We start from the raw sequence: 12,111 nt of genomic DNA, 5'->3' as shown, positions 1-12,111 counted from the left end.
CATACAATGGAATATTATTCAGCCATAGAAAGGAATAAAGTACTGATACATATACAACATGATGCTGAGTGAAAGAAGCCAGAACTAAAAGGCCACGTGTTTTATGATTCCGTTTATAGGAAATGTCCAAAAGAGGCAAATCCATAGAGACAGGAAGCAGATTAATGGTCTCCGGGACCTGGGGGGATGGGAGAATGGGATGTGACTGCATAATAATGGGTTTGGAGTTTTTGTTTGGGGTGATGAAAAAGTTCTGGAACCAGACAGTGGTATTTGTTGCACAGCACTGTGAATATATCAATAGTTAATGCCACTTTAAAATAGTTAAAATGGTGAATTTTATGTTATGTATATTTTATCACAATAAGAAGATTCATGGAGCGGGACAATTAGAAAAAAAGAGTCTGAAAAGGTAACTGGGGGAGGGGCAATAAAGGAAAAGGGGTTGAGAAATACTCTGGGATAAAGACTAGTCTGTGCTTCAATATATCAAAGATCGTCAGCCTTAAAGCAAATACCTAAATAATTCACCTTTTTTTTTTTTTTTAAACAGTGAGGGGGAATTCCCTGGTGGTCCGGTGGTCAGGACTTGGGCCTTTCACTGCCATGGCCCGGTTCAATCCCTGGTGGGGCAACTAAGATCCCACAAGCCGCGCAGTGCGGCCAAATAAATAAATAAATAAAACAGTAAGACAGGAATAAAGCCACAGACCTACTAGAGAAGGGACTTGAGGATATGGGGAGGGGGAAGGGTAAGCTGTGACAAAGCGAGACAGAGGCATGGACATGTATACACTACCAAACGTAAGGTAGATAGCTAGTGGGAAGCAGCCGCACAGCACAGGGAGATCAGCTCGGTGCTTTGTGACCGCCTGGAGGGGTGGGATAGGGAGGGTGGGAGGGAGGGATACGCAAGAGGCAAGAGATATGGGAACATATGTATATGTATATATAACTGATTCACTTTGTTATAAAGCAGAAACTAACACACCATTGTAAAGCAATTATACTCCAATAAAGATGTAAAAAAAAAAAAAAAAACAGTGAGGGATCTTGTAGGCCCTTGAGGCAAATCACCCTCCTTTTCTGCTTCTAACCCAGGATTTGGGGTGTGTTCTTTCACAGCCCACAAGGATTTGAGCTTGATCACTCTTTCTTGCCCAACTTTTGTCCGACTCTGTGTTACTTGGGACCTTCTGGGTTACCTGGGGTAACGCACGTTATATAAGCAACCGAAGTTAGTTTGCTCAGGAAACTGTCAAGCCTTGTGCTGGCCTGGACCATACTGCTTAAGCCAAGTCCAAATACCATCTGACAGAATATGCGTCGTTACTTTATACGCCACGAAGACAGGAAAAGAATGTGCACCCAGGATGGCAAACTTCTTATCACTTGAAAATTTCAATGGATACTTGTCACTCTTGTGCATATATTAAAAGGAAAATGGAAATAAGTTGACTAAGGTATTCCTACAATGTCTTCCTGCTTAGAATCTGACTCTTCTCATAACTTTTCGAAGCAGTCACACTGAGGTCTGTGTTTTTCACTCACCATCGTCCTCCGTGCCTTGAGAATGATGGTGATACTGCATTTCTCTCTCTTTTTTTAAAAATGTATTTATTTTTATTTTTGGCTGCGTTGGGTCTTTGCTGCTGCGCGCAGGCTTTCTCTAGTTGCGGCGAGCAGGGACTACTCTTCCTTGTGGTGTGAGGGCTTCTCATTGCGGTAGCTTCTCTGCAGGGGCTCTAGGCACCCGGGCTTCAGTAGTTGTGGCACGTGGGCTCAGTAGTTGTGGCTCGTGGGCTCTAGAGAGCAGGATCAGTAGTTGTGGCGCACGGGCTTAGTTGCTCTGTGGCATGTGGGATCTTCCCGGACCAGGGCTCGAACCCGCGTCTCCTGCATTGGCAGGAGGATTCTTAACCACTGCGCCACCCGGAGAGCCCGATGTTGCATTTCTTAAAAGACTGAAAAGCCGCTGGCATTGGGTTCTTGTGCCGGCTCAGGAATCATGCAGGGGAGCCTCCTTTTGACTCCTCCAATGGCAATGTTGCTATACATGTCTGATCCTCTTCTTGCCTCATCCCTCCTCCAACTCCTGTGTTCTTAGGAGTGAAAAAAGTGCTCCACTGTTTCCTGGAGCCATCGACACCCATCCTGGAGCTTTGGACCCCTGTGCTTTTGGCGCTCACCTTCCTGCAGACAAAGTCGTCACTCCAGAATTGCTGCCCCCGCAGCAGCAAGAATTAAGACACCAGCTATTGTTAGACACAGTCCAAGACATTAAACGTCATGAAAAACAAAGGATACATTTAATTTAATTTAATTTTTTTTCAACTTTATTTTATATTGGAGTATAGTTGATTAACAATGTTGTGTTAGGGACTTCCCTGGTGGCACAGGGGTTAAGAATCCGCTTGCCAATACAGGGGACACGGGTTTGAGCCCCGGTCCGGGAAGATCCCACATACCGCGGAGCAACAAAACCCATGCGCCACAACTACCGAGCTTGCGTTCTAGAGCCCGTGAGCCACAACTACTGAGCCCATGAGCCACAACTACTGAGCCCACGAGCGACAACTACTGCAGCCCACGCACCTAGAGCCCGTGCTCTGCAGTGAGAAGCCACCGCAATGAGAAGCCCGTGTACGGCAACGAAGAGGAGCCCCCGCTCACCGCAACTGGAGAAAGCCCGCGTGCGGCAGTGAAGACCCAACGCAGCCAAAAATAAATAAATAAATTTAAAAAACAAAAAACAAAAAAACAATGTTGTGTTAGTTTCAGGTGTACAGCAAAGTGGTTCAGTTATACATATACCTGTATCTATTCTTTTTCAAATTCTTTTCCCATTTAGGTTGTTACACAATATTGAGCAGGGTTCAAAAGATGCATTTTTGCTTACATCGATGAAAATGGTATGCCAGGAAAGAGAAGCTCTAGAATTGTCCCCATTCTCACGATGTGGCCTCAGTTGGTCGTTGCTCTGACTTCTGACTGTCTTCTTTGGGGGTCTCTTGGCTTCTGCCCAACTCCAATGGAGGGGTTTATTTCTTGCATATCTTGCTTGGGTCCAGACTTCCATAAAAAGAGGACCTGACTGGATCGTTGTCACTGTCCAGCATCTTCCCTGACATGACTGGGTCTAATAGTCATTATACAATGGGAGTGGGTTGAATGGTGATCCTCAAAAAGATATGTTCACAGGCTTCCCTGGTGGCGCAGTGGTTGAGAGTCCGCCTGCCGATGCAGGGGACACAGGTTCGTGCTCCAGTCTGGGAGGATCCCACGTGCCGCGGAGCGGCTGGGCCTGTGAGCCATGGCCGCTGAGCCTGTGCGTCCGGAGCCTGTGCTCCGCAACGGGAAAGGCCACAACAGTGGGAGGCCCGCGTGACGCAAAAAAAAAAAAAAAAAAAAAAAGATATGTTCATGGATTAATCCCAGAACCTTAACTTGTGAATCTTACCTTATTTGGAAAAAGGGTCTTTGCAAATACAATTAAATTTAGGATCCCAAGATAAGATCATCCTGGATAAGCCCTAAATCCAATGACAAGCATCCTTATAAGAGACACACAGAGAGGAGAAGGCCATGTGAAGACAGAGGAAGAGACTGGAGTGATGCAGCCACAAGTCAAGAAACAGCTATAGGGCCACCAGAGCTACAAGAGGCAAGGAAGGGTCCTCCCCTAGAGCCTTCAGAGGGAGTGTGGCCCTGCCAACATCTCAATTTTAGACTTTTGGCTTCCAGAACTGTCAGAGAATAAATTTCTGTTGTTTTTTTTGTTTGTATTTTTTTTCCACCCAGACCGGGGCACGAACCCATGTCCCCTGCATCTGCAGGGGGACTCTCAACCACTGCGCCACCAGGGAAGCCCCAATTTCTGTTGTTTTAAAGCACCAAGTGTAGGGTCTTCCCTGGTGATCCAGTGGCTAAGACTCCATGCTCCCAATGTAGGGGGCCCGGCTTTGATCCCTGGTCAGGGAACTAGATCCCACATGCCGCCTCAACTAAAAGATCCCGTGTGCCGCAACAAAGACGTGGAGCAGTCAAACAAATAAATAAATATTAAAAAAAAAAAAAAAGTGAAGCACCAAGCCTGTGGTAATTTGTTATAGCAGCCCCGCCCCAGGAAACCAATATGCAGTGCGGAGTGCCTTTGTGAGCAAAGCGTATGTACCAGGCCAGCTGACAGCTGTCAATCAACCAGTGGATGGCTCCCCTGGGCTGGTCTAGTCAACTGAAGCTCAAACGGTGACATGACACGGTCCTCGAGCCATGGGCTTCTCTCTCAGCACAGCACAGAGTGACACAAGGACTGCAATTCCATTTTTAAAAACTTCCCCACTCTGGCCTTTATGGGTCTAAAACAATCCTTTGTTTTCAAACCTAGTATTATTTTTCTCATACACATTCAGTTGAAAACAAATTAATCCCCATAATGCTCTAGGTGGTGTCCCTGGAGCCTGCACTTGGCCTTGCTGGCTAATTGAGGGACTTCAGTGACACTGGCTGATGTCACTGCTTTCCCTTAACCACTCATTGCAGGGAACTGCTGCAGTCTTTCCTTGTGTCTATTGTCATGGAGGATCCAATCAGAACACTTCCTCTCTTCAACACTTTCATTGTACCCTGTGCTTTTTTTTTCTTCATCACATTTATCACAATATTAATTTAAAAATGATCTGCATAACCCCAATGTTCATAAGTGATCAACAGATGAATAGATGAAGAAGATATTACATATATATATATATATATATATATATATATATATACACAGTAGACTACTACTCAGTCATAAAAAGGAAAAAATTTTGCCATAACAAAAAAAGATGCAAACTCACAGAGCACAAACTAGTGGTTACCAGAGGGGAAAGGGAAGGGGGGGAGGGGAAATACAGGGGTAGGGGAGTAAAAGATACAAAATATTAGGTATAAAATAAGCTACAGGGATATATTGTACATCACAGGGAATACTGCCAGTATTTTATAGTAACTATAAATGGAGTATAACCTTTAAAAATTGTGAATCACTACATTATACACTTGTAACTTATAGCAACTATACTTCAATTTAAAAAAAGAAAAAAGTAATTATTGATAGATAAAAATAAATAAATAAAATGAGCTGCAGAATTATTTGTTTAACCTCAATCTCCTCCACCACACTGTTAGCTCCATGAGGACAGGAGCTAAGGCTCTCTGTCTTACCATCATCTCCCGACTGCCTTGCCCAGTGCCTGACACACAGTAGACACACAAGAAATATTTGTGGAATAGACAAAGAAACGAATTCCACACGGCTTGGTGGTGGAGGCAAAGGCAAATCTGGGTACACAGACCAGAATCTAGACAACGTTAAATAAATGGAAGTTCCTTGAAACACATTCCCAGTGTTTCAAAGGTGCCATAAGGGAAGCACACCCTGGATCCACCAGGGTCCTTCCTTTAGTATATTTTAAGAGCTTCCATTTCACACAGGCTTCATCGTCTGACATGCTGTTTGTCATGACCTTAGTTCCCACACTTCCTCCTTAAGACAGATGTTTGCAGAACAAACAATCCCCAAAGGAAAGCTTGCTTGGCAGGTAGAACAGTAAGGTTCACACCCTTGAACAGAATACAAATTGATCTCACAATACGGGGAGGGATGGTTGACAGAGAACTTGCCTACCTGTGTCATGACATTCACACTCAAGGTCACCATCTCCTGAAAATGGCCCTCTTCCACGTGACCATGCCCTTCAGAGGTGATTGGGTTCTCACCCAGCTTCAGGGTGTGACTCTTGATTAGTTTTAGCCAATCGTGGTGGTTTCACTCTCCTTGCCAAGACATTGCTGTAGGCTCAGAGATGTGACACAATTCTGACCTATAGGATGTGAGGGGAAAACTAGGGATGTGTTTCAGAAAATTTTCTAGTGATTCCATTCCTAAGTATATGTCCCGGAGAACTGAAGATCAGTTACTTAAATAAATACATGTACAGGCACGTTCACAGCAGCACTGTTCGCAAGAGCCAAAAGGTAGGAAGAGCCGAAACATCCATCAGCAGCTGAACGGATAAACTCAATGTGGCATATCCACGCGATGGACTATCAGAAAAGGGAACGAAGTACGGATGCATGCTACAGTGTGGATGGACCTCGAGCACATTGGATGAAGTGAAAAAAGCCACAAAAAAGGCCACGTACCGGGACTTCCCTGGCGGTCCGGTGGTTAGGACTCCACGCTTCTTCCACTGCAGTGGGACACAGGTTCGACCTCTGGCTGGGGAACTAAGATCCACATGATGCGCAGCCTGGCCAAAATAAAAAAAGGAAAAAAGGCCCCACATTGTATGATTCCAATGTCCAGAAGAGGCAAATCCTTAGAGACAGAAAGATTAGTGGTTTCGCAGGAATCGGAGGGGAGGGAGAGAGGAATGGCTGTTGAGTGGGTATGAGCTCTCCTCTGCAGGGTCATGCAGATGTTTTGGAACTCAATAGAGATGGTGGCTGCAAACACTGTGAAGGTACTAAATGCCACTGAATCGTTTACTTATAAAATGGTTAATTTTATGTCGCGTGAATTTCACCTCAAATGAAAAAAAAAAGACCTTTGGAAATTCTTGCCTAAGGATGTAATGTTTGGAGCAGCTGAGGCCTGCCACCCCCCCACCCCCCGCTTTTTTTTTTTTTTTTTTTTGCAGTACGCGGGCCTCTCACTGTTGTGGCCTCTCCTGTTGCGGAGCACAGGCTCCGGACGCGCAGGCTCAGCGGCCATGGCTCACGGGCCCAGCCGCTCCGTGGCATGTAGGGATCTTCCCAGACCAGGGCACGAACCCGTGTCCCCTGCATCGGCAGGCGGACTCTCAACCACTGCGCCACCAGGGAAGCCCCCACCGCCCCCCCTTTTTAAAAAAAATTTTTGGTCGCACCACGGCATGCGGGGTCTCCGCCTGCAGTGGAAGCATGGAAGTCCCAGCTGAGTCCTTTTGTGAGGAAACAAGCTAAGGCCAAACCAGTTCATTAAAGGATGGCTGAGTGCAAAGATGGAAAGAACCTGGGCTCAATTACATCATTGGCAAGTTCTGGGAACTCAATATCTGAACTTCTGATTATGCAAGATAGTAAATGCCCTCTTCACTTAAAGCCAGCTCTAGTTAGGTTTTTTATTACTGGCAGCCAAAGAACTCCAAAGAAGGTTCTGAAAAATCAAGGCAAAGGTATTGATTTTATCCAAATGGGAGCAAGAATCACACGACTAACAGTAGCCATGTTCGTGCGTCTCTCCCTGGAGAGAAAAGATAGCGTAATGAGTTGCTACAGCTAAAGTGAAAGAAACAAACCTTTTCAGCTTGTAGGTAGACAGCTAATGATAAAGAATTCTCAAGTGCAGTTAAATCTCAGGGTTAGGTAAGGAGTATGTGTATGTGCGTGTGTGTGTGTGATCCCCAAGATGAACCCAGGTCTCATACTGTCTCAAGCCAATCTTAGTATTTCAAAAACAGGGAAGGACTAGCTTTAGGTGCAATATGTAAATAATTATAGGATTGTCAGCTCTGCGTACTGCAGGCAAGAAGCAATCGCTAGCCACACCACTGAGTTTGTGTGGCTTCTCTCGGGCTTTGAGAGCTTAGCATAGAGCACTGAAATGTGACCAAACGTTGTGGAAAACTCATGCTTTCTCTGTGTGAAATGTCAATTCTATGCGGTGAAAGTGAGCACTTCCCTTTTCAAAGTCAGGCTGACTTTTCTGAATCACTAGGCTGTGACTGGGAGAAAGCAGAGGAAGATAGAAGTGGATCCCTCTCCACCCCCTTTCCCTCAATTTTCTGTGGTTCTGGAAAGTTCTGGCACCTGTTGGGCTGCACCCCACAGGCCAACAAGCCCTGTGCTTCCCCAGCTTCAAGAGCCTGGAGTCAGCTACAGATATATCAGTGGTTCAATGGATGGGGGAGCTTACACATCTGAAGCAAGGTCCTAGAGCGACACCCCACCTGTGCAGCGGTCGGTGGGCAGGACTCGGTGGCGGTCTTCGCTCCTGGGGGGCAGGGGAGGTTACCAGTTATAGGAGAATTGACCTCACGTGGGCTCATTAGTTGCCAGGGAAACTAGCAGAGGGGCACGCCCCTCACCGCCCCTTTGATAAGAACAATCACTAGCTGGGGCCTGGGACAAGTACTTAGGAAGGTCAGTCCTGTGCGTAGGGTGTAGGTGAAACAGGCACTGGTCGGGCAGGGGATGGACAGAGAGAAAGAGAACAGCCGTGGTCAGTGGCCTGATCATACACAGCCTTACCCGTTTCCTGCTCTACTCCACAGACAGAAAGCTTTCAGAAAAAGGATAATGCAGCTGGATGGGCTTTTATAAGGGCTAACATTAGAGATTAATAATTGAAGTGTGGTTGGATTTGATCTTGCTCTTACTATATTTCTTGGCACTTAGTCCTAAGTCATTGTGTAATGTGTAAACTATTAAAATAAATGACTTAAGTCGCCTACGGTAAAAACCTGTTTCAGGGCTTCCCTGGTGGCGCAGTGGTTGAGAGTCCGCCTGCCGATGCAGGGGACACAGGGAACACAGGTTCGTGCCCCGGTTCGGGAGGATCCCGCGTGCCGCGGAGCGGCTGGGCCCGTGAGCCATGGCCGCTGGGCCTGTGCGTACGGAGCCTGTGCTCCCCAATGGGAGAGGCCACAAAAGTGAGAGGCCCGCGTACTGGGGAAAAAAAAAACAAAAACAAAAAACCTGTTTCACAGCTGATGGATTAAGGGAACCAGGTCCTTCACCCATGCTGATTAAGGTGCTATATTTGTCTATAAATGTTGCAGGGCCTTAGCCATGATGGAAATTAATTAGGATGTATTCCTCTGAGAATCTCTAATAGGGACATGGAGTTACCTTCCTCTCTGTCTTCACATCTTGGTTGTTTTTTATTGACTCAGCTGGGATTTCATATATTCAATGGGTCTTCTCTCTAAAGAGGTGGGCTGTTTATTCAAGAAGTCTTGAATCGCCTGGAATGTGAAGTATTTCCAAAACAATGAGTAAGTGCGCTTAAATAAAAGGAAACAAAACAGAATCCTGCCGACTTTCAGAGTGTGGACATGGAGTTAAATCTAAACTACTGCCAAGGTCCTTTGGGCTCTGCTTATGAGCCAGCTGCAAAGAAAGGGAAAGGAAAGAGGAATAAAAAATTGGCTTTTGAGACTTGCCCTGCTGGTTACTTGTATCCACTTTTGGAAGCTGTTGATTCTTCAGCTTTTCTGTAGATGTCATGGGATAGTTACAGGAGAGGGATGACGGTGAGAGTGGCACACCGCTGTGAATGTACTTAGTGCCACTGAACTGTACAGTTAAATATGGTTAAAATAGTATGTTTTATATCATGTGACTTTTATCACACACATACACACACACACACACACAAAATGGGATAGTTAAAATGCACATGAGATTGGGTAACACGGCAAAACCACAGGATCCAGAGCGGAGGGCTAGGTTCTGGTTTAAAAACCTGAAAAACTGAACTCTGTAATCACCAAGGAGGAAAACATTAGTGAAACATACATTGTTTTCTAATTAGCATCAGGGATGAAAATAAGTAAACACTTAGCCATAAAAATCAGAAGGAGGTTGTCATCACCTTTCAAAAGAATATGGTTCCTATATTATTCAGCCCTAAAAAGGAAGGAAATTCTAACATGTGTTACCACATGGATGCAGCCAGAGACATTACGCTGAGTGAACTAAGCCAGTCACAAAAGGACAAATACTGTATGAGTCCATTTAACAGGAGTTCCCTAGAGTAGTTAAATTCATAGATACACGAGTAGAATTGTGGTTACCAGGGGCTGGGGAAATGGGGAGTTAGTGCTTAACGGGGACAGAGTTTTAGTTTTGCAAGATAGAAAATTCTGGAGCAGGATGGTGGGGATGGTTGCCGAACAGTGTGAAAGTATTTAATGCCACTGAACCGCACACTTTAAAATGGGTAAGATGGTAAATTTTATGTGTATTTTACCACAAATAAAATTTTTTCTTTAATGGAAAAAGAAGAAAGAACATAGTTCCTAATCTATACTGGGAATGTTCTGTGTCTTGATTTGGGTGTTTATTACATAGACACGTTGTCTTTGTGAAAATCCATGACGATTTCCGTACCTTAGTTTACTTCAGTTAAATTTATAAGATGAGGGCTTCCCTCGTGGTGCAGTGGTTAAGAATCCGCCTGCCAAAGCAGGGGACATGGGTTCGAGCCCTGGTCCAGGAAGATCCCACATGCCGCGGAGCAACTAAGCCCGTGCTCCACAACTACTGAGCCTGAGCTCTAGAGCCCATGTGCCACAACTACTGAGCCCACGTGCCACAATTACTGAAGCTGGCGCACCTAGAGCCCGTGCTCCGCAGCAAGAGAAGCCACCGCGGTAAGAGGCCCACGCATCGCAACGAAGAGTAGACCCGCTTGCCGCAACTAGAGAAGCAGCAATGAAGACCCAGTGCAGCTAAAAAAATTAAAAAAAAAAATTTGTAAGATGATTGTGGGACTTCTCTGGCGGTCCAGTTGGTCAGGACTCTACGCTGTCACTGTTGAGGGCCTGGGTTTGATCCCTGGTCAGGGAACTAGGATCCCACAAGCTGTGAGGCATGGCCAAAAAAAAAAAAAAAAGTATAAAATGATTGTTTCTTATCAGTGGCAAAGTAGAGAGCTCACTCTCACTTAAAGGAGTACACACTTTATCCAAAGGCAGAAGCAGTAGAATTTCAGGAGGCTGGAGTGGTTTGAAGTGTCCCCCTTACTCCCCAACCACAATATTCACGTCCACCTGGAACCTCAGAATGTGACCTTACTGGGGAATACTGTCTTTGCAGATGTAATTAAGGTAAGGATTAAAATGAGATCCTACAGGATTAGGGTGGGCCCTAAATCCAATGACAAGTGTCCTTATAAGAGACAGAAAAGGGGAATTCCCTGGCGGTCCAGTGGTTAGGACTCGGTGCTTTCACTCCAGGCCCAGTTGGAGAAGTAAGATCCCACAAGCCACACAGAGTTGCTATAAATAAATAAATAAAAGACAGAAAAGGACAGAGAGACACACGGAGCGGGCCATGTGTTGATGGAGATAGAGACTGGAGTGATGCTGTCACAAGCCAAGGAACACCTGGCACCACCAAAAGCTGGAAGAGGTAAGGAAGGATTTTCCATTAGAGACTTTGGAGGGAATGTGGTCCTGCTGACACCTTAATTTTGGACTTCTGGCCTCCAGAACCGTGGGAGAATAAGTTTCCGATGTTTTAAAGCACCCAGTTAGTGGTCATTTGTTATGGCAGCCCTAGAAAATGAATACAGAGATATTTGGGGCAAATAGAAGAGAAACTTGAGTTTTCTCCCACTGCCTTTCAAGAGACCTAACCAAGGAGGTTGGATGAAGATGATGTGATAGCATAACTTCGTCACTGGCTTTCATCCTTCTGGTTCTTTCTTCCTTTCCTTCTTAAGATCTCCTCTTTCACTCTTCCATACAACCCTCACCACTTACATTTTCTTTTCACTCTCGCTAAGCCCAGAAGTAAAAATGAAAATATAGAAAAATCCCACCAGTAAACTTGTTTGAACCAAAAGCATGGAACTTCCTGAGAAAAGGTCACCCACTAATATATCAGCATGCAGAATGCAGAATTCTTTTTTTCTTTCTTCTTTTTGGCCACGCTGCACGGCTTGTGGGATTTTAGTTCCCTGACCAGGGATGGAACCCAGGCCCTTGTCAGTGAGAGCGTGGAGTCTTAACCACTGGACTGCCAGGGAATTCCTCAGAATTCTTCTTCTTATTTTTTAATTTTGGTGAAGTGCAATTTATCAACTGTTTCATTTATGTCTACATTAACATTTTTAAAAACTAATTAATTAATTAATTAATTTTTGGCTGTGTTGAGTCTTCATTTCTGTGCAAGGGCTTTCTCTAGTTGCGGCGAGCGGGGGCCACTCTTCATCACGGTGCGCGGGCCTCTCACTGTCGTGGCCTCTCTCGTTGCGGAGCACAGGCTCCAGACGCGCAGGCTCAGTAGTTGTGGCTCACAGGCCCAGTTGCTCCGTGGCATGTGGGATCTTCCCAGACCAGGGCTCGAACCCGTGTG

The 12,111-nt window shown here is 45.5% G+C and overlaps 1 long non-coding RNA gene across 1 annotated transcript in view; it reads right to left on the bottom strand.

Moving 5' to 3' along the window:
* LOC137203931 (uncharacterized) overlaps window positions 1-12,111 on the bottom strand; it is a 29,034-nt gene that overhangs the window by 12,516 nt on the left and 4,407 nt on the right. The window contains exons 2-3 of the long non-coding RNA XR_010933373.1: window positions 8,878-8,993; window positions 6,190-6,296 (exon numbers count right to left, since the gene is read on the bottom strand). This is a non-coding gene — a long non-coding RNA (uncharacterized lncRNA). The remainder of the gene's footprint in view (window positions 1-6,189; window positions 6,297-8,877; window positions 8,994-12,111) is intronic.

The sequence above is a fragment of the Pseudorca crassidens genome, chromosome 12 (genome assembly GCF_039906515.1).
Source record: "Pseudorca crassidens isolate mPseCra1 chromosome 12, mPseCra1.hap1, whole genome shotgun sequence".
Lineage (NCBI taxonomy): Eukaryota > Metazoa > Chordata > Mammalia > Artiodactyla > Delphinidae > Pseudorca > Pseudorca crassidens.
Note: the sequence above shows the minus strand (reverse complement) of the source record. Positions and strands in the feature narration are given on the sequence as shown.